At 45.3% G+C, this 23,300-nt stretch overlaps 1 protein-coding gene across 1 annotated transcript in view; it reads right to left on the bottom strand.

Moving 5' to 3' along the window:
• Positions 1 to 23,300, bottom strand: part of AKAP7 (A-kinase anchoring protein 7) — a 271,894-nt gene that overhangs the window by 183,978 nt on the left and 64,616 nt on the right. The gene's annotated exons all lie outside the window — the stretch shown is intronic.

The raw sequence follows: 23,300 nt of genomic DNA, 5'->3' as shown, positions 1-23,300 counted from the left end.
ACACATGCTTCCCATGTCACAGGAGCCAGACATTAGGGGCTCTCCAGCCGTACACTAGTGCTAATCTAAACTTAAAGGGACTCTGTCAGCGCAGAACGACTGTTCACACCAAGCGCTCGGTGCTTCATGGCGGAGCCGATCCTTTATAGACACCTTCCACCTGCTTGGTTTCCCTCCATCTCCTCCCTTCTCTGGCCCTATGAAGTCAGAGCTGTCACTCAAAGTAGAAAACAAGCAGGTGGTTAAAAGTGATTGGCCCCCATGAAGCACGGCGCGCCTGTGCTTGGTTTGAACAGTCATTCTGTGCTGACAGATTCCCTTTAAGTTGCTGTAACCACACCCCGGCCCTGACTGACAGCCCGTGTCAACCGGGGGTTCCAGCGGCCGCTCTGTATACAAAGAGCGGTGACTGAACCAGCGCTGCATGGCTGAATACCGACTGCTGGGGGGAGAATAGAAATCATTTTCTCCCCACTGCATTTGGCTGCGTGCAGTCGCCAGACAGCATCATCACGCTGTTAGCCTGCAGATTAACCCCATAACTGCAGGTTAACAGCGTTATTTGTGGTGACAGGTTCTCTTCAATCACCTTTCCTAACGTGAACATGAAAACACACTTTTATTCATGTAAAATAACAAACATAGTAAGTTCTCACCCTCTCAGGTCCAGTTCTGCCTCCTCTGATGCTCCAGTCTCTGTTCCTTGGCTGCGGAATGCGACGTTGCAACTACAGTATACATACACAATATTGCTGACAGCGTTGAAAACGTAAGGTACTTGGTTTTAAGCATTTTTTTTTTATCAAAGAGCACAAAAGTCATCCAACCACATCAAGGTGACCTTTTAATATGGAATGCCCCTAACCACTAATGTCTTGCCTCTTTATGCGCCAAAACAGCCTTATGTGAAGGGGAATGAAAAGGATACCATGTGTAACTCGCAATCTATGTGAGAAAGATGGGTGGATTAGGCTGCAGAGACCTGGAAGGGTGACACTCCCTGATATGTACTGCATAAAAAAGTAAAAATAGGACCTGCACTCCCCTGGTATTAATACAAAGGTGCACAAATACGCTATGCGGCCATTACACAAATATATATGTGATGCGTCAGCACAATGCGGCTAATGATTACATTAACTCCACTATTGCTGCAACACGTTAAAAACATAAAGGTACTTAGTGTTTTTGATGAAAAAGCGCCACCTGCATCAGCAGAGCTGCTGCGGTCAGTGATTGTCAGAAGCGGTGGTGTTCACTGTAGTCATGATGTGACTGCTGCAGCCAATAAGCAAAGCCCTAGCAGCGGTGGAGAGGGGGAGTATCTGTTGTGTTTGTCAGTGGAAATGTATGAAAGTGTTTAGTGACCAGCTTTGGTAAAGTCGAAAAACCCTTTAACTCCTTCACAACAAGGCCAATTTCCATTTCTGTTTTTTCCTCCCCTTGTTCCCAGAGCCATAACTTTTTATTTTTCTGTCCTCATAAGCTCGTTTTTTGTAGAAAGAGTTGTACTTTTGAATGACCCCGTTCACTTTACCATATAGTGTATTGGAAAATGGGGGGAAAAAAATTCCAAGTGGGGAGACATTGTAGAAAAAAACCGCAATTCTGACATTGTTTTTTGGGAATTATTTTTACGGTGTACATTTTGTGGCAAAAACGACCTTGTAATATTATTCTCTTCTTCGGTATTATTATGGTGATACAAAGCGTTCAGTTTTTTTAATTTAGTGGGGGGAAAAAATCAAAAATTAAAAAAAATAATTTTGGGGGGTTGTGTCCCCTTTTTCTGAGACTTAAAAATATTTTCATTTTCCAGTCAACGGAGCTGTGTGACATCTTATTGTTTTGCGGGTGAAACAACATTTTTACCCATACCATTTTGTGATACATGTCTATTTTTTTATTATTTTGATATTTAACTAGCTGAAGAGTCCGGTGTTGCCTGGGCATAGTAACCAACTGTGGTTAGTTATAACAAATTATAATGATTATATTGCACATAAAAACACTTCACATCATATATTCAACACTACAGATTTGCAACACAAATTAAACGATTACCCAAGTATTCATAGTATTTTATTTTCAACTCATTCAAGAGCCTTTTGATAAACAACATGTTTGGTTTTTCCTTTCGGTGCAAAGATGAACAGATTTTTGGCAGTTCCAACTCTTGAATAGGATCACGTAAAGTTGACCATGAGAAAAGCATGGAGATTGCAAATCGATCCCTACTACTTAAATCGATCCCTACTACTTTCAAGCACTGTCCCTGAGCATTGTTAATGGACATTGCAAATAGCAGTTGAACTGGAAGCTAGAGGCGTTTAAAATCAAAAAACAAAATCAGATGGAATGAGTGGAATTCTTGGAATGAAAATGTCCTCTCCTTTGGCACATCCTGTTTCTGAGCTGTGTATCTAATCCTATCCTGTGTGATAATGTCTGCTGAGCTGTCTACCTAATCCTCTCCTGTGTGATACTTTCTGCTGAGCTGTGTATCTAACCCTATCCTGTGTGATAATGTATGCTGAGCTGTGTACCTAATCCTCTCCTGTGTGATACCTTCTGCTGAGCTGTGTATCTAATCCTATCCTGTGTGATACTTTCTGCTGAGCTGTGTATCTAATCCTTTCGTGTTACTGACTGCTCAGCCGTGTATCTAATCCTATCATGTGTGATACCGTCTGCTGAGCCGTGTATCTAACGCTATCCTGTGTGATACTGACTGCTGAGCCGTGTATCTAATCCTATTCTGTGTGATACTGTGTATCTAATCCTATCCTGTGTGATAGTGTCTGCTGAGCCGTGTATCTATTCCTATCCTGTGTGATACTGACTGCTGAGCTGTGTATCTAATCCTATCCTGTGTGATACTGACTGCTGAGCCGTGTATCTAATCCTATCCTGTGTGAAACTGGGCTCCCTCTGCAGTCTGTGTCAGAGGGTGGTCTGTGTTAGCAAGGTATTAAATTGTGTTATTTACAGCTTTACAGAAGGACGATAACACCATAGAAATGATAAGAATAATAGGCAAAATTGTTTGGTGAATTGGAACATGCGGGGTTAAAATTTCGCCTCACAACATAGCCTATGACGCTCTCCGGGTCCAGACATGTGACTGTGCAAAATTTTGTAAAAGGAGAAAACCGTATGCACTACTTGGAGAGGTGCACAAGTAGGGTCCCACACCTTGTGTAAAGTAAGAAAAACTTGGCACTCACCTTCTGAATAGATGCAGTTGTATTTAATGCAGCCTAATTAAACAACAAAAACGTTTTGGCCTCATGTGGCCTTCATCAGTTAGCCGACTGCTCAGAGATAGGAAAAGAAGTATATACAAGAAGCCTCAGAATCATGGGGCTATGGTCAAAACATAGAAAAATACATGAGCATAAGCTGGAAACTTCAGTGAAAAATGCACAAAAATATGTGAGGTGGACAGAAGGAGGTAATAATCACCTACCCGACTGCTCAGAGATAGGAAAAGATCTTGTTTAATGAAACAGGTAGGGGATTATATCCCTAAGATAAAGGAAAGGGCAGTGATTAGAGAAGACTAGTCCATGCAAAAAAAAAAAAAAAGGCAGAGAACGTATAATATGTGGGCATACCATATAAATACGGTGTCATGATCCAGATTGGATTATGACAGATAAATGCACTAGTAACCTTTTTTTTCCTTCAAGCCTTTGCCTTTAAGGTAGTTTTGCCCCCGGTGGCCATTAGGGTCTTTGCACTGTGGTAATTTCAGTTTTAGTTTTGCCCCCGGTGGCCGTTAGGGTCATTGCACTCTGGTTACTATAGTTTAGTGCACGTGATGAAGAAGCAGGTGTGATTGCTGGCTCTTACCTATAAAAGAGTGTCAGGTGGTTGCCATGACTGTTGGTGATATTTCTCGTTTTCAACCAAGTCTGGTGGAGGAAGGAACTACTGAGAGGAGTTCCCTGCAGCTCAGGCAGAGCTCTGGTGTAGTAGCTTCAGGAACTGGCCTAGGGATCATTAGGAGTGTAGAGACACTGACTCAGGGGAGTGCAGGAGGTCTCCACGTCCCCGTTCCCTATCGCAGGGCCCTCCATTGTATCAGTTTCCCTGGTGTTTCCAGATTGGATTATGACAGATAAGTGCACTAGTAACCTTTTTTTTTCCTTCAAGCCTTTGGCTTTAATGTAGTTTTGCCCCGGTGGCAATTAGGGTCATTGCACTGTGGTGATTTCAGTTCTAGTTTTGCCCCCGGTGGCCGTTAGGGTCATTGCACTCTGGTTACTATAGTTTAGTGCACGTGATGATGAAGCAGGTGTGATTGCTGGCTCTTACCTATAAAAGAGTGTCAGGTGGTTGCCATCACTGTTGGTGATATTTCTCATTTTCAACCAAGTCTGGTGGAGGAAGGAACTACTGAGAGGAGTTCGTTGCAGCTCAGGCAGAGCTCTGGTGTAGTAGCTTCAGGTGGAAGCTGAATTCTGGTGGTGGACTCTGTTGCTGGGAGAAAGAGCAACAGAGCAAAGCTAAGTGGTGTTACCCCTGTTTTGTAACTTTCCTTTTGTGTGTTTCAATGTAGTGGTGGGATTAGTTTCTGCACCGTCCATTTCACTAGAAAGGTTTAGGTGCAGGGCGAGCTAGGGTTTTTAGGCTCCTGATCGGCGCCCGGTGCGGAACTGTCCTAGTGATCGTTAGGAGTGTAGAGACACTGACTCAGGGGAGTGCAGGAGGTCGTTCCCTATCGCAGGGTCCTCCATTGTATCCGTTTCCCTGGTGTTTCCCTTTATAATTTAAATTCGCCCTGCTGGAGGCAGTGTATCCAGTTATACGTGTAATTCTGAAATTCGCCTGCTGGAGGCGGTGTTTCCGGCTGCACGTTATATTATTTCAATTCGCCCTGCTGGAGGCGGTGTATCCAGGGTCACGTGTGCCATAGAAATGCACCCTGCTGGAGGCGGTGTGTCCAGTAACACGTTGACCATCACATACGTGTAATTCTGAAATTCGCCTGCAGTAGGCGGTGTATCCAGGGTCACGTGTGCCATAGAAATTCGCCCTGCTGGAGGCGGTGTGTCCAGTCACACGTTGACCATCACATGCGGCCGCTCGTAAGTAGCAATATATGTGGGCGCAATGCTGTACAGCGTCCTAGTGGGAGAAGACGCTGTATAAATATGAATGGAGAAAGCCGGGGATAGAAGTCACCGGTGTAATCTGCTCACCTTACAGACGTCTAAGGATTGTGCGCCTGCTGCCTGCAGTGACACAGTATCGACCGTTCGTCGGCCATGCAGGAGTGAGCCGAGGGGAAGTTAAAAAAGGGAAGGAGCGGGACTAGTGAGCTGCAAGAGCCTGTAAGTGTCCAGAGGAAGTGAATGATCGATTGACATGCGTTCCATTTGTGCTCCAGCGGCTATATTGGAGCCTGTGAAAGTGAAACTAAGGAATCACATGGACTAGTGCAGAGAGATGGTGTATCAGATGCTGCGTGGAACAGAGGTGGAAGTTGCTGGATGACACAGAAATGTGGGAAGCAGTCCAGAAAGAAGATAATTCAATACAAACGACTCTGTAATGAAAATAAAGATGTGTTAGTGGTATGTAATATGCTATATTTCGAAGTCACAAAAAGTGATGTCAAATGTAAATATAGCCAACGTTACAGGCAACCATATGAATGGAAGGTAAATGCCTAACTGAAAGATAACAGATCATAATCACGGTTAAGACCCCGTGGAGTCAGTGTGTCTAGCGTATGTATCCAATACGCCTCGCGTTGTTTCAGTAATCTGATGCGGTCACCCCCTCTTCTGGGTTGCAAGACATGTTCGATGACCTGGAAACGTAGCTGTGAAATTTTATGGTCCATAGTGGAAAAATGATGGGGAATGGGAAGTAACAAATTCTTACACCTGATTGTAGATTTATGTTTGTAGATTTATGTTTAGAAATTCAATTTTTCACAGGCGAAATAGTTTTCCCAATGTACATAAGACCACAAGGGCACTTAATTAAATAGACTACAAATGATGTGTCGCAAGTGGAGAAATCCTTAATTTTATAGGGTTTTCCTGTGTGGGAGTGATGTATGGTATCCCCTTTAATGACATTGCTGCACTGATTGCAGCGGAGGCAGGGGGAGGTGCCCCTTCTGGGTGAATGTAGAAACTGCTGTGAAATGGAGGGGATGCTGTTGTGAGTTCATTTTCCCCTTCACCATTGAGGTCTGATGAACTCCCTCTTCTGGTGAAGGAATGTAGTGAGGCTGATTACCAAGCACCTGGGCAGGATGATGATGACTGGGTGACGGGAATTACTGACTGGATATAAGGCAGCCGACGCCCTTCTGCCTTGCTGGTGATCTCTCTGATTGATTCTAGGAGACCAGTCTGATTCCTGCTCCTCAAAAGCTAAGTTTCTGCGCTACTTTTTGCATTTGTGTTTTGGTTTTGTTTTGCATTGTTTTCTGCCATTCCTTGCTGGGGTGAGCTGAATTCCTTTTTGCTCTGTCTTCAGAAAATACATGAGTACTGATATAGTCTTTTTGAAGCCTAGCGTCTTCAGGGCTTTTTTCCCTATCAGCTGTTGGCTCTTGTTTTGATAGGGTTTTGGCAGATTACAGACAGCAGCTTGTCTATCCTGTCCTATCTAGTTATCTTGGGCCCCATCATTTGCTCAGCCTATCTTTCTATCTGTGTGAGTGTTTTTTCATCTTGCTTCACCGTCATTATATGTTGGGGGCTGCCTATTGCTTTGGGGTCTGCTCTGGGGCAGTTTAGATTTCCCTTTCTGTCTTTAGGCTATGTAGTTCTCCGGCTGTGATCGAGGGGTCTAGGGCACCGTAGGAACCCCCCACGGCTACTGCTAGTTGTTGTTGATAGGTTCAAGGGTCTGCAATCCGATAGCTGCCAACTTCTCTGGTTTTCTGGACTTAGCTAGTATTTCTGTTTTTGCCTCCAACGGTGACTCATTCATAACAGGATGCCCTGATTGAAGTCTGCTGAGACCAGTTTGTCTTTCCGGTTAGGGGCCCTCTTAAAACACAGGAGAAAGGGTTCACGGAACTCTGGAACGTCGGGGTAGGCTTTACTGAGTAAGTGAACTTAAATGTGATTCCTTAGTTTCACTTTCACAGGCTCCAATATGGCCGCTGGAGCACAAGTGGAACGCATGTCAATCAATCATCCACTTCCTCTGGACACTTACAGGCTCTTGCAGCTCACTAGTCCCGCCCCTTCCCTTTTTTAACTTCCCCTCGGCTCACATCTGCACGGCCGACGAACGGTGGATACTGTGTCACTGCAGGCAGCACGCGCACAATCCTTTGACAATCCTTTTTTTTTTGCGTGGACTAGTCTTCTCTAATCACCGCCCTTTCCTTTATCTTAGGGATATAATCCCCTACCTGTTTCATTAAACAAGATCTTTTCCTATCTCTGAGCAGTCAGGTAGGTGATTATTACCTCCTTCTGTCCACCTCACATATTTTTGTGCATTTTTCACTGAAGTTTCCAACTTATGCTCATGTGTTTTTCTATGTTTTGACCATAGCCCCATGATTCTGAGGCTTCTTGTATATACTTAGACGGCCGACGAACGGTGGATACCGTGTCACTGCAGGCAGCACGCGCACAATCCTTAAACATCTGTAAGGACGCTGTACAGCATTGCGCCCACATATATTGCTACTTACCAGCAGCCGCATTTATATGGGATATAATCCCCTACCTGTACCTTTTCTTACTTTGTGCAAAATTTTGTGGCTGTAGCTGCGACGGTGCACATGCCAATCCCGGACATACACACAGACATACATACACTTTTTCCCCATTATGTACCTAGGGGCAAAATTGTTTGGTGAATTGGAACGTGCAGGGTTAAAATTTTGCCTCACAACATAGCCTATGACGCTCTCGGGGTCCAGATGTGTGACTGTGCAAAATTTTGTGGCTGTAGCTGTGACGGTGCAGATGCCAATCCTCGACATACACACACATACATGCAAACATACACACACATTGAGCTTTATAAGATGGAAGAAAAAGGTGGGTGATTGGAACTTTTATGTTTTTTCATTTTTCATATTTTTTAAAGCATTTTTACTGTTTTTTGTTAATCCCCTTAGGGAACTTGAAGCTGCGATTATCTGATTGCTTGTGCCATATGCAGCAAACCACAGCATCGCTCTATATAAAAAAAAAACATGGTCTCCTACGAAGCCTGGCCACAGGCAGGGTATCAAAGAGCTTTGTAATGACACACACAGAGGTCTTCACAGACCTCCTGTCATAGCAACCCATCGGTGACCCATAACCACGTAATAGACATGCCAATGGTCGCTTTCCATGATGCACCCCCTAAGGCCTCTTTCACACTTCAGTTATTTGCATCAGTTACAATCCGCCAAAAAGGCAGACAAGCGGATCCGTTCTCAACTGATGTGAACGGATGGCACAGGATCCGTTTTTAGACGGATCCTGAAAATGAGGAAATTTAAAGGAACGGCTGGCGAGAGAGAGAATGAATGAAAAAAACGTTGCAAGCTCCGTTTGGAAATCTTTGAGGATGTTGACGGACACTAACATCCTGGCGGATCCTCAAAAAAACGGATGCAACGGACGGCAATCAGTCAGGATCTGCCAATAATGAAAGTCAATGGGGAAAAAAACGGATCCGCAAAAAAAAATTGCGGATCCGTTTTTTTTCAAAATTGGCGGATCTTGACTGATTGTCAAAAACGGAACTGTGAAAGAGGCCTAAGCTGACACTCTGTTAATGCCACTGTTAGAGTTTAACAGCGGAATATAACAGGTTAACAGACATTGCTTGCAGAGTATCGGGCGTGCTCACTTTGAGAGCCCGCGCCATAAACTCTTTTCTGACTTGCGTCATTCATGTATGGTGGATTTTGTGAAGGGGTTCAAATGTTTAAAAAAAAAAAAACACAACGTTACCGAAGACCCACTACAGCCAGCGTTACATAGAAGAGGTCACAAACGGCACAGGATCAGCTGCAAGGAAGTACAGAAACTGATTGTTGTATAATTGTATAACAATTTATTTATTTTTATGCTCTTTTCAATTTTTTGATGTCTGGAACATCCCTCTAAGAGTAAGTTATCGGTTCTGTTACAGAAGAGTATGATTTCTTGAATCACAGCACAGAGTGCTCTTGATCACTGCTGACGACTAGTGGGTGCTGTGGAAGTGATAGATCAGTAGAAAGCTACATGATTTCGGTATCCCAATGTGCTCTACAGTTTCTATGGAAACATTTCAATAAAACTATTGGGACGATGTGTGCTAGAGATACAGTATATACGTATGTTTAAACATATAGTGGGAAAAATAAGTCTTTGATACACTGCCGATTCTTCAAGTTTTCCCACTTACAAATAATGGAGAGGTCTGTAATTTTTATCGTAGGTACACTTCAACTTTGAGAAACAGAAACTAAAGATAAAAACCAGAAAATCACATTGTATGATTTTTAAATAATTAATTTTGCATTTTATTGCATATAATAAGTATTTGATCACCTACCAACCAGCAAGAATTCTGACTCTCAGAGACCTGTTAATTTTTTCTTTAAGAAGCCTTCCTACTCTGCAGTCATAACCTGTATAAAAGACACCTGTTAACAAACTCAATCACACTCCAACCTTTTCCACCATGGCCAAGACCAAACAGCTGTCTAAGGACACAAAGGACAAAATTTTAGACGTGCACAAGGCTGGGATGGGCTACAGGACATTAAGGACATTAAGCAAGCAGCCTGGTGAGAAGGCAACCGTTCGCACAATTATTAGAAAATGGAAGAAATACAAGATGACTGTCAGTCTTCCTCGGTCTGGGGATGCATGCCTGATCTTTCCTAGTGGGGTAAGGGTGGTTCTGAGAAAGTCAGTATTTAGTCCAGAACTACATGGGAGGACCTGATCAATGTCCTGAAGAGAGCTGGGACCACAGTCTCAAACATTGCCGTTAGTAACAGGCTACAGACTAAAATCTTGCTGGGCACCCAAGGTTCCTCTGATTATGCCAGCATATGTCCATGCCTGTTTGAAGTGTGCCAATGACCATCTGGATGATCCAGAGGAGGCATGAGAGAAGGTCATGTGGTCAGATAAGACCTTGGTAGCAATTCCACTCGCCGTGTTTGGAGGAAGAAAAGGGATTAGTACAACCCAAAGAACACCATCCCAACCGTGAAGCATGGTGGGGGAAGCATCATACTTTGGGGGTGCTTTTGTGCAAAGTGAACAGGACGACTGCACCGTATTGGTAGTAGGATGGATGGGGTCATGTATCACAAGATTTTGGCCAGCAACCTCCTTCCCTCAGTAAGAGCATTGAAGATGGGTTGTGGCTGGGTCATCCAGCAGGACAATGACCCGAAACACACAGCCAGGGCAACTCAGGAGTGGCTCCGTAAGAAGCATTTCAAGGTCCTGGAGTGGCCTAGCCAATATCCAGACCTGAACCTGATACAAAATCTTTGGAGGGAGCTGGAACTCAATGTTCCCCAGCAACAGCCCCGAAACTTGAAAGATCTGGAGGAGTGGGCCAAAATCCCTGCTGCCATATATGCAAACATGGTCAAGAACTACAGGAAACATCTGACCTCTTTAATTACAAACAAAAGTTTCTGCACCAAATATGAAGTTCTGTTTTTCTATTGTATCAAATACTTATTTAATGCAATAAAATGCAAATTAATTATGGAAAAATTATACAATGTGATTTTCTGGATTATTTTTAGATTCTGTCTCTCACAGTTGAAGTGTTCCTACGATAAAAATTACAGATCTCTCCATTCTTTGTAGGTGGGAAAACATGCAAAATCGGCAATGTATCAAATAGTAATTTTCCCACTGTACATATATATCATACTATGTACCTAGTTTAGTGGAAGAAACAGATCTTGATATTTCTGCTAGGCCATTACAGGAATCATTCTGTAATATAAAGGGACATCAATCACAAGAGTCTTTAGATCTAAACAAGGAAGAGAACTGACATCTGTGTGTGTTGTAATGCCAGAGGGAATATGAAAAGCCGGGTAGCTTCATTGCTGTTATACTTGTAGACAAATCAGTATATTGTCAACGCAATATTTTTCCTTTCTTGTTAATTTTTAACAAATAACTTCCTCATCTTGTGCCCTTAACGTAATGTTTATCAACAGACCTTTATCCCAATATTTGGTGATAATCTAAATATTCTACCTTTTCGTTTATTATTTACCTTATATTTATTGATTACCATCTGGGGAACTATATTTAAGTACAGGTATAATTACATGTAAAGATAAGATTTGAGGAACTTTACATTTAAGGTACTGTCACACTTAGCGATGCAACAGCGATATGACGCGGTCAGGATCGCTGGTGCATCGCTAAGTGGTCGCTAGTGAGCTGCCACACAGGGAGATTTACTAGCGACATAGCAGCGGTCGGGGGTCGTCACTTACCTGTCAGACGAAGCGATGAAGACGTCCTCCCGCCCGCGTCCACGCGTCGCTCGTCGGCGCCACAGGAAGCCCAGCAGGAAGCTGACGACGAGAAACGGCCCAGGACATTCTCGCGCGATCAGCGATAATCAGCGGGGGAGCCGGTCGGAGGTAAGTATCAGACATAGCGATATCGCTAGCAATATCGCTGCTACGTCACAAAAACCAGTGATGTTATAGCGATATTGCTAGCAATATCGCTTAGTGTGACAGGCTAGAGTTGAGCGAAACGGGTCGGTCATATTCAAAAGTCGCTGACTTTTGCTGAAGTCGGGTTTCATGAAACGAAACCTGACCATAGCGTGAGGTCGGCCACGAGGTCGGCGACCAGAGCGCCAAAGTCGCGTTTCAAAAGATGCTTCTAGCGCCCTTTTTCAGCCAATGATGGAGGACGTACACTGTGGGCAACGCGATGACATAGGCATCGGTCACCACCATCTTTGAGAAGGGCATGCAAGTGATTGGCTGGCTTTGTGTGGCGTCGGGGCTATAAAAGGGCGTGAACGCCGACCGCCATCTTACTTATGGCGATCTTAGCATATGGAGAGCTGCTGCTGATTCTGTAGGGAGAGCGTTAGGCAGGGAAGAAGAACCAAAAAACTGCTTCTGCTGTTAGCGATTTCCACTTACAACACAACACTTTGTGTGCAGTGACAGGGGAGGCTCTATTTTTGTGCATCAGCTCTGTTGGTTATTAGGCTGCCTTATAAGGCTCCCTGATAGCTGCATTGCTGTTTGCACACTGCTCTGCAAACTGCTTTTTTAAAAGCAAAAATACTTTTCTTCCTCTTTTCTGCACAGTTACCATGGGTTCATATTTCCACCCTTTTGTGTGTGCAATGTGCAGCAGTCCTGCTTATTAGGCTGCCTGCATCCATACTTGGACTGAGAGCATCATTGACAGCATCCTCAAATCTCTAGTGAGATCAAAAATCTCACCAATCCTATGGACACCCTCCACCTTGTCATACACCATCCAATTTCAGCCTGTTACATTGAGGTGTAATCTCTACTGGGCCATAGACAATAGTTCTGCGTCCTCAAATCTATAGTGAGATTCAAATTCTCACTAATCCTATAGACACCCTACACCTTGTCATTCACCATCCAATTTCAGTCTGTTACATTGAGGTGTAATCTCTACTGGGCCAGAGACAATAGTTCTGCATCCTCAAATCTATAGTGAGATTCAAATTCTCACCAATAGTAGATACACCTTCTACCTTGTTTTACAGTACCATATAGCTGGTGGTATTTTGGGTACCTTTTCACAACAATGAGAAAGTATGGTGGAAGACGCCATGGAAGTGGGCGGGGGTTGCCAGCTGGTCCCGATGGTGGTGGTGGTGTATCTGTTGGTAGTGGCAAAAGCACAATAGCACCTAAGGCAGGAGGTGTTGAGCCTGCGTCATCATCTGGCTCCACAAGGCCTCGAAGGCTCTCTTTTCTGTGAGTAGGTAAACCACTTTTAAAGCCGGAGCTTCAGGAACAAGTTTTGGCTTACATTGCTGACACAGCCTCCAGCTCTCTCGCCTCCTCTTCTGAAGTTTCAAAAAATAAAAGCACTGAGTCATCATTGGAGGCTCCTGGTCAGGAACAACACCTTTCCTTGTGTCCTTCACCCCTACCAAAAGCGAAGGATGTGGCAGGCCACACTACAGATTACTCCATGGAGCTCTTTTCACATACAATGCCTGGGTTAGCAAGTCAAATCGTGAATTCCCCAGTCCAAGATGAATCTGACATGGAGTGCACTGATGCACAGCCACTGCTAGATTTTTCTGCTGGTACACTCACTCCGAGCACTACATTGTCCTCGCAGTGTACTGAGCCAGAATCTGACCCTGATGAAACTCAGGTGCCCCTTCCCGCATACTATACCACCTTACACGTTGACACAGAGGAAGGTGCACATGAAATTGAAGAGGAGGTGATGCGATGACCCAGTTGTTGACCCAGATTGGCATCCATTGGGGGAAGAGGGTGCTGCTGCCAATAGCTCAGAAGAGGAGGAGGAGGATCCACAGCAGGCAACGATATCGCAACAGCTGTTTTCTGGCATGACCGTAGCAGTCCAAAAACGTGTTACAAAAACCAAAAGAGTTGCAGGACAGCTTGGCCAGATGGTCAAATTAGCACAGCGTGCAAGGTCTCAAAATGTCTTCCATAGTAGGAAGAGTGCAGTGTGGCACTTTTTTGAACAAAATCCTAATGATCAGGCAAAGGTTATCTGTAAGGCCGGTTTCACACTAGCGCATTTTCAGCGCGCGCACGGCCGGGGGTAGCTCCGCCCCCGATCCGGCTCTCTGCCCGGCGTGCCCGCCCCTTCCTTGTAGCGCCGCCTCCTAGCGGACAGCGGCGCCTGCGATCGGCGCACCCTATCTTTAGCATAGGGTGCGCCGATCGTGCGCAGGCCGTGCGCTAGTTGCGCTTTGACCTGCGCTGCGCACTTATGACGGTGCGCCGTGCGCGCCAAAATCCGAAAAGTTCGATTTTGGCGCGCACGGCGCACCGTCAAAAGTGCGCAGCGCAGGTCAAAGCGCAACTAGCGCACGACCTGCGCACGATCGGCGCACCCTATGCTAAAGATAGGGTGCGCCGATCGCAGGCGCCGCTGTCCGCTAGGAGGCGGCGCTACAAGGAAGGGGCGGGCACGCCGGGCAGAGAGCCGGATCGGGGGCGGAGCTACCCCCGGCCGTGCGCGCGCTGAAAATGCGCTAGTGTGAAACCGGCCTAAGAAGTGCGAAAAGACCTTTAGCCGAGGGAAAAATCTGAGAAATTTGAATACCAGTTGCATGCTTAGACATTTAACCACCATGCACTTGCAAGCGTGGACGGACTACCAAACCTCACGTACCACATGTGCACCTGCTCCTAATGAAGGTAGTCAGCAACGCTACATCACTTCCCCCACTGTAAGCCCACCGGTTAGCACACCACCAGCAGCAAATGTCGAGGTGTCGTTGCAAGGGCAAAGCAGTCATGGAATCACAATGTTATTGCTACGAAAGACTGAATCTAGGCCATCAGCAACACCACCAACACCATCACCAACCCTCTCAGTCCGCCATGTCCACTACTAGTTCCACCATATGCAGCTCTCAAGTCCAGCTCACCCTACCAGAGACTCTGAGTAGGACAAGAAAGTACTCATCCGCGTACACTGGCTTTGAACGCCCACATTGCCAAACTAATCTCGTTAGAGATGATGCCCTACCGGTTGGTTGAAAGCAAAGCTTTCCGCGAGCTCATGGCCTACGCAGTACCACGCTATGACCTACCCAGTCGGCACTTCTTTTCACGAAAATCCATCCCAGCCCTCCACGTCCATGTGAAAGACCGCATTGTCCATGCACTCAAGCAATCAGTGAGTGGAAAGGTGCACCTCACAACAGATGCATGGTCCAGTAGGCATGGCCAGGGCCGTTACGTGTGCATCAATGCGCACTGGGTTAATATGGTGGATGCAGGGTCCACAGGGGACAGCGGCGGTGGGACAGTGCTGCCTAGCCCACGGTATAGGAAACAGTTGGCTGTAGGCGGTCGACCCTCCTCCAGAAGTGAAAGCTTGTCCACAGAGCGCAGTCGCACGAGCACTCCATCCGCAGCTGCCAGTGTTGCACACGAGGTGTCCCACTATCGAACAGCTAGTGGTAAGTGTCAGCAGGCTGTGTTGAAGATTATGTGTTTGGGCAACAACAGACACACAGCGGAGGTACTGACTAACTACTTGCAGCGACAAACTGAGTCATGGCTGGGCAGTCTACATCTTGAGGCTGGCAAGGTAGTTAGTGATAACGGCTGGAATTTTGTGGCAGCCATAGCCCTTTCAAAACTCAGACACATACCTTGCCTGGCTCACACCTTGAACCTGGTGGTGCAGTGCTTCCTCAATAATTGTTCGGAGTTAACACCCCTGCTCCATAAGGTGCGACAACTGTGCTCGAACATTAGCCGGTCGCCCATACACTCCAGTCGTATGCAGAAGCTGCAGCGATTGCTCCACCTTCCCAAGCACCGCCTAATTATCGACATTGCAACAAGGTGGAACTCCACCCTGCACATGGTTCAGAGGCTGTGCGAACAGAGGCAGGCTGTAATTCATTTGTGGGAGGATACATGGGCAGGCAGTTTGCAGGCAGACATGGAGTTGTCTGGTGTGCAGTGGTCGAAGCTGAAAGACCTCTGTAAAGTCCTTCAGTGTTTTGAGGAATGCACATGGCTGGTAAGCGCAGAGGACGCCATCATAAGCATGAGCATCCCACTTATGCATCTGCTCATGCAAACTTTGACGCACATTAATGAGCAGGCGTCTGCAGCCGAGGAGGAAGAGGAGGAGGGAAGCCTTGATGACAGCCATTTTCTGATCAGGGAAGTCTCCTGGACGAGGTGGAGGAAGAAGAGGAGGAGGATGATGGGGATGATTATTTTGGGGAGGACGATGCTTCTCAGGGGCAAGAAAAAATGTTGGCGTGGCAAGGTCAGGTACAGGGTTTGTGCGTGACTGGAGGGATGTTGATTTGACAGAAAGTGCTCCTCCAGCCAGCACTCGCAGTGCATCATTGACACCGGGAACATTGGCCCACATGTCTGATTATGCCTTGCAGATCCTAAAAAGGGACCCCCGCATTGCCAAAATGATGAACGATGACGACTACTGGTTGGCCAGCATCATGGATCCACGCTATGAAGGCAAATTCCAAAACATCATGCCACAGGAGAACCTAGAGCTAATATTGGCTAACAAACAAACAACTCTGGTAAACCGTTTGAGGCATTCCCAGCACACAGCAGTGGTGATGTTTTTCCAACAAGCCGTAGGTGGCAACATGAAAGGGGTGTTCGTGGTGCACACAGCCGAAGTGGCGTTGGACACAGGGGTTTCATGACCATGTTGTGGACTGATTTTTCAAGTACCGCTCACACGACTGGTAATAAGGCATCGATCGAAAGTGACAGGAGACAGCAGTTGTCAAATATGGTAACAAACTACTTCTCCCATATCGATGTTCTCCCTCACCGGTCATTCCCCTTTGATTATTTGGCCTGTAAACTGGACACCTGGCCTGAATTGGCACAATATGCCTTACAGGAGCTCGCTTGCCCTGCTGCTAGTGTATTATCTGAATGAGTCTTCAGTGATGCTGGATCAATCCTGACAGAAAAAAGGACCTGTCTGTCGACCCAAAATGTTGATGATCTAACCTTCATTAAAATGAACCATGCATGGGTTTCAAAGGATTTTGTCCCACCCTCCCCTGCTGACACGTAGGTTGCCAGAAAAATGGCTTGCTTTTGTCCTCCTCTTCCGCGGACTTCTCCAATTACTCCATTTGCAGCTGCTGAATGTCCAACATCAACATATGCCTCCATAACTGGGCTGCCTGCCCCCACAGGGCCGGGGTCACCACCTGGCGCACGCACCCGTGTGAGTGCCGTTGCCCTGGACAGGTGGGTGGGCACACTGTTTGGCAACGGCACTGGCACAAGGTCCCTCATAGTAGAATCAAGTGTCTCTGATGGTGGGGGTGCACACCCGCCGTCAGACACACCGGCGTACTATGAGGGGCCCTGTGCCAGTGCCATCGCCAACGAGTGGGCCCCCCCCTGCTTGCTCAGGATCACAGCACTTGCAAAGTTGAAATACTTACCTCTCCCTGCTCCACCGCCATGACGTCTTCCGCGTTTCCTGACAGTGACATTCTGGTCAGAGAGCACGATGACATCACTTCTGTGCGCCCTCTGCCTAAACAGTCCAAGTGCAGTGAGATGGAAGATGGGATTCCCTAGTGAGGAGACTTATTTAATTGTTTTCAATGTTGGGACAGCTATTTTTGGGGAGCACTATACTCTGGAGAATGATATATGAGGCCCACCATACACTGGAGCATTCCAAAGGAGGACATCAGACACTGGAGCAGCATTTACAGGGCCCATTATGCACTGGAGCATTAGAAATGGGGCCCATTATATATGGAGCATTATTTGGGCCCATAACACAGTGGAGCTTCATTAATGGGGACCAACATACTGTTGCATTATGTGGAGCTCATCATATACTGTTTCAAACATTATATGGGACCAATGATTCTGTATGGAGAAATATATGGTCCTCATTACTCTGTATAGTGCACTATGCGGTGGCCATAATTCTGTATGGAGTAATATACTGTTCGTTTTTGGAGCTATTGGAGAATTTAAAATGGATATCAGTCATGAGATGTAAGAATTGAAGTATTTTTCATTGTACTATACCGCTTTTTCTCTGCCGTATCAGAGGATCATGAATTGTGGCATGTGTTAAAGCAGCCCATTGACACTCTTTGGCCCTGGGCCCACGAAAATCTGGAGCCAGCCCTACCCCCCCACAACTTTAGCCAAATAACCCCCAGTTTTCAATGCCTAACTATTATTATAAAGTAAATTCAGGTTGACAAGCTTAAGTAATAAGAATTGATGTTTTTGGCATTAAAATGGGCACTGTAGGTGTGTTTAATGTCCTCCACTCACTGCCGACTTTTCTTCCCCATTGGCTTGCATTGGGTTTCGTGTTTCAGTCGGCCTTCGACTTTTCACGATAATCGGCCGATTTTGTTCGACCCGACTTTTGAGAAAGTGAAACCCGACTCGACCCAAAAAAAGGCAAAGTCACTCATCTCTATGACAGGCCCTTTAGAGTACACAATCTGTTTTTGCAAGATTAGGAATCCGGTGCATAAACTAGCTCAATTTAAAAGGGGTATCCACTACTAGGACAACCCCTTCTGAATCCCTATGTTTCCTTGCAGTAAAATAAGAACACTCAGGCCACGTTCAGTATTTGGTCAGTGCCGGAGCCCACTTCAAAGGGAGGGAGTCCGATATCTGTGTACTATTACGCCCAAAGTCGGAAAGGGGTTAATATTATACATAATTTATGGGCATCTATGGTGTGCTTTCTTTGCCTGTGTGGATTGGGTGGGTTGTTACCAACATCTGCTGAGAGTTTCACGTCAATAGCGCCTTTAGAAATAGACTTTTAAAATTGGGGAATTGTTCAACGCTTATTTCACCCATTGTTTATGGACAATGCATTTTCTATGGCTCAGCTTTTCATAATAACCGAGGCATCCATAAGGGCCCCAGTGACATAATAGTTACAAGATAACCAGCATCCTGACATGGCAGAGCTGATTTGTGCCTACTTAGACCCAGCAGTTCTGCTACACCATCAGACACAGGCAATCCTGATTGCTGAGTTCAATAGAAGCATTACAGATGCTTTAATTCACTATATAATGTAAAGCTCTAGAAGAGAGACCACAGAATCAGTCATAAATCTCTTCTTTCTTTATCTGAGGGCTGGACCTCAACTGTTCCTGACTGTCAAGGATCCAACCTGTTTGGGCTCATACATGCGAGACACTCGGACGAGTCTCGCACGTCAATACCCGGCACTGCTGCTGGCACTCGGATCGGAGCGTTCAGCTGCATGTAATTCTATGCAGCTGAACGCTCCGCTCCCGAGTGTCGACGGCAGTGCTGAGTATTGACGTGCAAGACTCGTCCAAGTTTCTCGCATGTATGAGCCCTTCCTGTGAGATTGCAGGAATATTAATGCAGCAATGCAACACCGAGCCATGTCTCTGGTGTGATAAATATACACTCACTGGCCACTTTATTAGGTACACCATGCTAGTAAGGGGTTGGACCCCCTTTTGCCTTCAGAACTGCCTCAATTCTTCGTGGCAGAGATTCAACAAGGTGCTGGAAGCATTCCTCAGAGATTTTGGACCATATTGACATGATGGCATCACACAGTTGGCGCAGATTTGTCGGCTGCACATCCCTGATGCGAATCTCCCGTTCCACCACATCCCAAAGATGCTCTATTGGATTGAGATCTGGTGACTGAGGAGGCCATTTGAGTACAGTAAACTCATTGTCATGTTCAAGAAACCAATCTGAGATGATTCGAGCTTTATGACATGGCGCATTATCCTGCTGAAAGTAGCCATCAGATGTTGGGTACATTGTGGTCATAAAGGGATGGACATGGTCAGCAACAATACTCAGGTAGGCTGTGGCGTTGCAACGATGCTCAATTGGTACCAAGGGGCCCAAAGAGTGCCCAGAAAAAATTCCCCACACCATGACACCACCACCACCAGCCTGAACCGTTGATACAAGGCAGGATGGATCCATGCTTTCATGTTGTTTACGCCAAATTCTGACCCTACCATCCGAATGTCGCAGCAGAAATCGAGACTCATCAGACCAGGCAACGTTTTTCCAATCTTCTACTGTCCAATTTCGATGAGCTTGTGCAAATTGTAGCCTCAGTTTCCTGTTCTTAGCTGAGAGGAGTGGTACCCAGTGTGGTCTTCTGCTGCTGTAGCCCATCTGCCTCAAAGTTCGACGCACTGTGCGTTCAGAGATGCTCTTCTGCCTACCTTGGTTGTAACGGGTGGCAATTTGAGTCACTGTTGCCTTTCTATCAGCTCGAACCAGTCTGCCCATTCTCCTCTGACCTCTGGCATCAACATGGCATTTCCGGCCACAGAACTGCCGCTCACTGGATTTTTTTTCTTTTTCGGACCATTCTCTGTAAACCCTAGAGATGGTTGTGCGTGAAAATCCCAGTAGATCAGCAGTTTCTGAAATTCTCAGACCAGCCCTTCTGGCACCAACAATCATGCCACGTTCAAAGGCACTCAAATCACCTTTCTTCCCCATACTGATGCTCGGTTTGAACTGCAGGAGATTGTCTTGACCATGTCTACATGCCTAAATGCACTGAGTTGCCGCCATGTGATTGGCTGATTAGAAATTAAGTCTTAACACACAGTTGGACAGGTGTACCTAATAAAGTGGCCAGTGAGTGTATATATTTTTTACACCAAAAAAAAAGAGAATGGACAGCACCGCCAAAAAACCACCCACTGAGAGGTTTGCCGTGACGTGGCAGTGGGCTTCTTACAGTCTGATCAGAATGTTAACCTAAGAGCCTCATGTTCATTTATATATATCTTTGCCTGGCAGCATTAGATCAATGTATGATTTTTTGGAGGTGCTGTCCATTCTCTTTTAATTGTGGAAGTGGACTATTAGTATTAGCCAGATTGGTGAACACAAATAAAAAAAGAACATATCACATTTGTAATGGCGCCTTTTATTGAAAATAATCTCTGGAGACAGATTCTCATGCCGATCAGTGTCCGGCCCATAGTTCTGGATAGCTTATTTACATAAAAAAAAGTGGATTTCTCTGGAACAAGACATTGTATTGCAGAGATCAAGGTATCATTTTAATCTTCTTCCTATGACCTCCATGCCCATATAGACAGTTTAGGAGGGTTGATCCTACTGACAGATTCCATTTAAGTCTTTCACATTAGCAGACCATGATCATGCGGCAGTTTCACTAAGGAGATCTACCAGCAGATGGCAGTAGTTGAACATGTAATTGAGGGTAAAGAAAAAAACCGAAAACTGAGCCGGAGTATGACTTGAAAACATGCATGATGTAAAGGTATGTTCACACTGACCATAGAAGTAAGCAAAACCAAAGAAAAGACAATGTGTGCATATACCCTAATTAAAATAAGTAAAATAGCAAGTGCAGTAAATAGTTAACATACGGTATTTAGTAATTTGTATGTAACCCCTTATGTACAGCACCATGGAATCAATGGTGCTATATAAATAAATAATAATAATAATAATAATAATAAACACTGGGGTTTTTTTAGCAAAAAAAGCACAAAGCTGTCCCACCGCGACAAGGTATACCCAATTGGGACAGTAACTACACTCTCTAATGTTAAACCCTACCTAGTGTGAACAGTGGCAGAGAGTCACCAGGTCCCAACCGGACACCCAGCTTTGGAAGGACTATACATGAACTGCCCAGCTCAGCAAAAAGGGGGCCACACCCTATTTGTACTGAAATAAAAAATACTGAAGAAAAAAAAACAGAAAACTGAGCCAGAGTATGACTTGAAAACATGCATGATGTAAAGGCATGTTCACACTGGCCATAGAAACAAGCAAATCCAAAGAAAAGACAATGTGTGTGAAGGAGGGCCATAATTATGGCTGAGTGTACATTTTGACACGTCCTGGCCTCCCGTCACAAGAATATAGTGCCCCCTTCGCAGCATACCTTCTGCTTCACCTTCTGCACCGTCAGGGTCCCATCGAACTGGCTGAAGTTACACTGCTGCCGTTGTTGCATACAAAGGCACATAGTCTGTTTCAAACGCAAAACTTTACTCTCTTGTGTTAGCAGCACATCCATATTCGTTACATCATCAACAGATTCCACATTGCACATTTCTTCCTCATTCCCTGTACTCCTCTCTGTCATACAGCACGTGCCCAGGTTGTACCGTATCATACGGTTCCTCAGCGTCCACCCTGTCCAGACTCACTGCACTTGGGGGTTCCCTCAGCCGTTTTGCCCTGGATCTGAGGGCATCAGCCCATGCGATATTCTGCCACATGGTGAGCGACCTGCCCTTCTGTACTGCTGTGACTTCTTCAGCTCCAATTCCCACTACTACTGTCATTACTGCACTTCTGTCCACTCGGCCCTGGATGGATGGGTCCTTTACTTTAACATTGTGGAGCTACTGGGTATCTCGGGCCCTAAGCCCACCCGAGGTATATGGGCTCCTAGCCCCTTCTGAACAATCCAGGAAACTTCCGGCCTTACCCTCCAGTGACTCTTCCTATGTTAACTATTCCTTATCCTACTAATCTACCTTATACAAATATGTCTCCATATAATGGTCTAACTTCTTTACTACACTTACCCTATCTTTACATATACAGCTCTGGCAAAAATTAAGAGACCACCACATCAAAACCCTGTCATGGGCAGCCCATTTTCTAGACCTGAACCCCATTGAAAACCTCTGGAATGTAATCAAGATAATGATGGATAGTCACAAGCCATCAACATAAGAAGAACTGCTTACATTTTTGTGCCAAAAGATGTGTGAAAGACTGGTGGAAAGCATGCCAAGACGCATGAAAGCTGTGATTTAAAATCATGGTTATTCTACAAAATATTGATTTCTTAACTCTTCCTGAGTTAAAACATTAGTATTGTTGTTTCTAAATGATTATGAATTTGTTTTCTTTGCATTATTTGAGGTCTGAAAGCACTGGGTTGTTTTTTTTAATTTTGACCATTTCTCCTTTTCAGAAAAAAATTTATTGCTTGTAAATTCGGAGACATGTTGTCAGAAGTTTGTAGACTAAAAGAACAATTTACATTTACTCAAAAATATACCTAAAGTATAAAGAGTAAAATCAGACAAACTAAGCATTTGGAAGTGGTCTCTTAATTTTTGCCAGAGCTGTATATACATTCTTACACATACGCCAATATTTACATGAAGGAAGGGAGTGGAGTATTACATGGTCCCGATACACCGCTTACATGTGCATATACCCTAATGAAGATAAATATGTAAAAAAACAAGTGCACTAAATAATTAACATAGGGTATTTAGTAAACACCGCAACAAGGTATAGCCAATTGAGACAGTAACTACACTCTCTAATGTTAAAAGCTACCTAGTGTGAACAGTGTTGGGATTGGGGCTGAGATCACTATGGCAACAGTCTTTTAGCATGTTCTGACGGTGTTTTGGAGTTTAACGTCACTTCCGGTCATCTGACCGGATGTGACCTACATTGTTTTGATTCCGTATTTTCCCTGGACATGTGCGTATGTCCTTGACGTGTATGGGCTGGAGCATCGCTCGCGGCGTCCGCAGTGCGGTGGATGTGTACGGGAGTTGCCATGGTGGCG

Source organism: Dendrobates tinctorius, unplaced genomic scaffold (assembly GCF_039654945.1).
Source record: "Dendrobates tinctorius isolate UK_male_01 unplaced genomic scaffold, ASM3965494v1 ptg000046l, whole genome shotgun sequence".
Taxonomy (NCBI): Eukaryota; Metazoa; Chordata; class Amphibia; order Anura; family Dendrobatidae; genus Dendrobates; species Dendrobates tinctorius.
The sequence above is the reverse complement of the archived record's forward strand: the minus strand, read 5'-3'. Positions and strand labels throughout refer to the sequence as shown.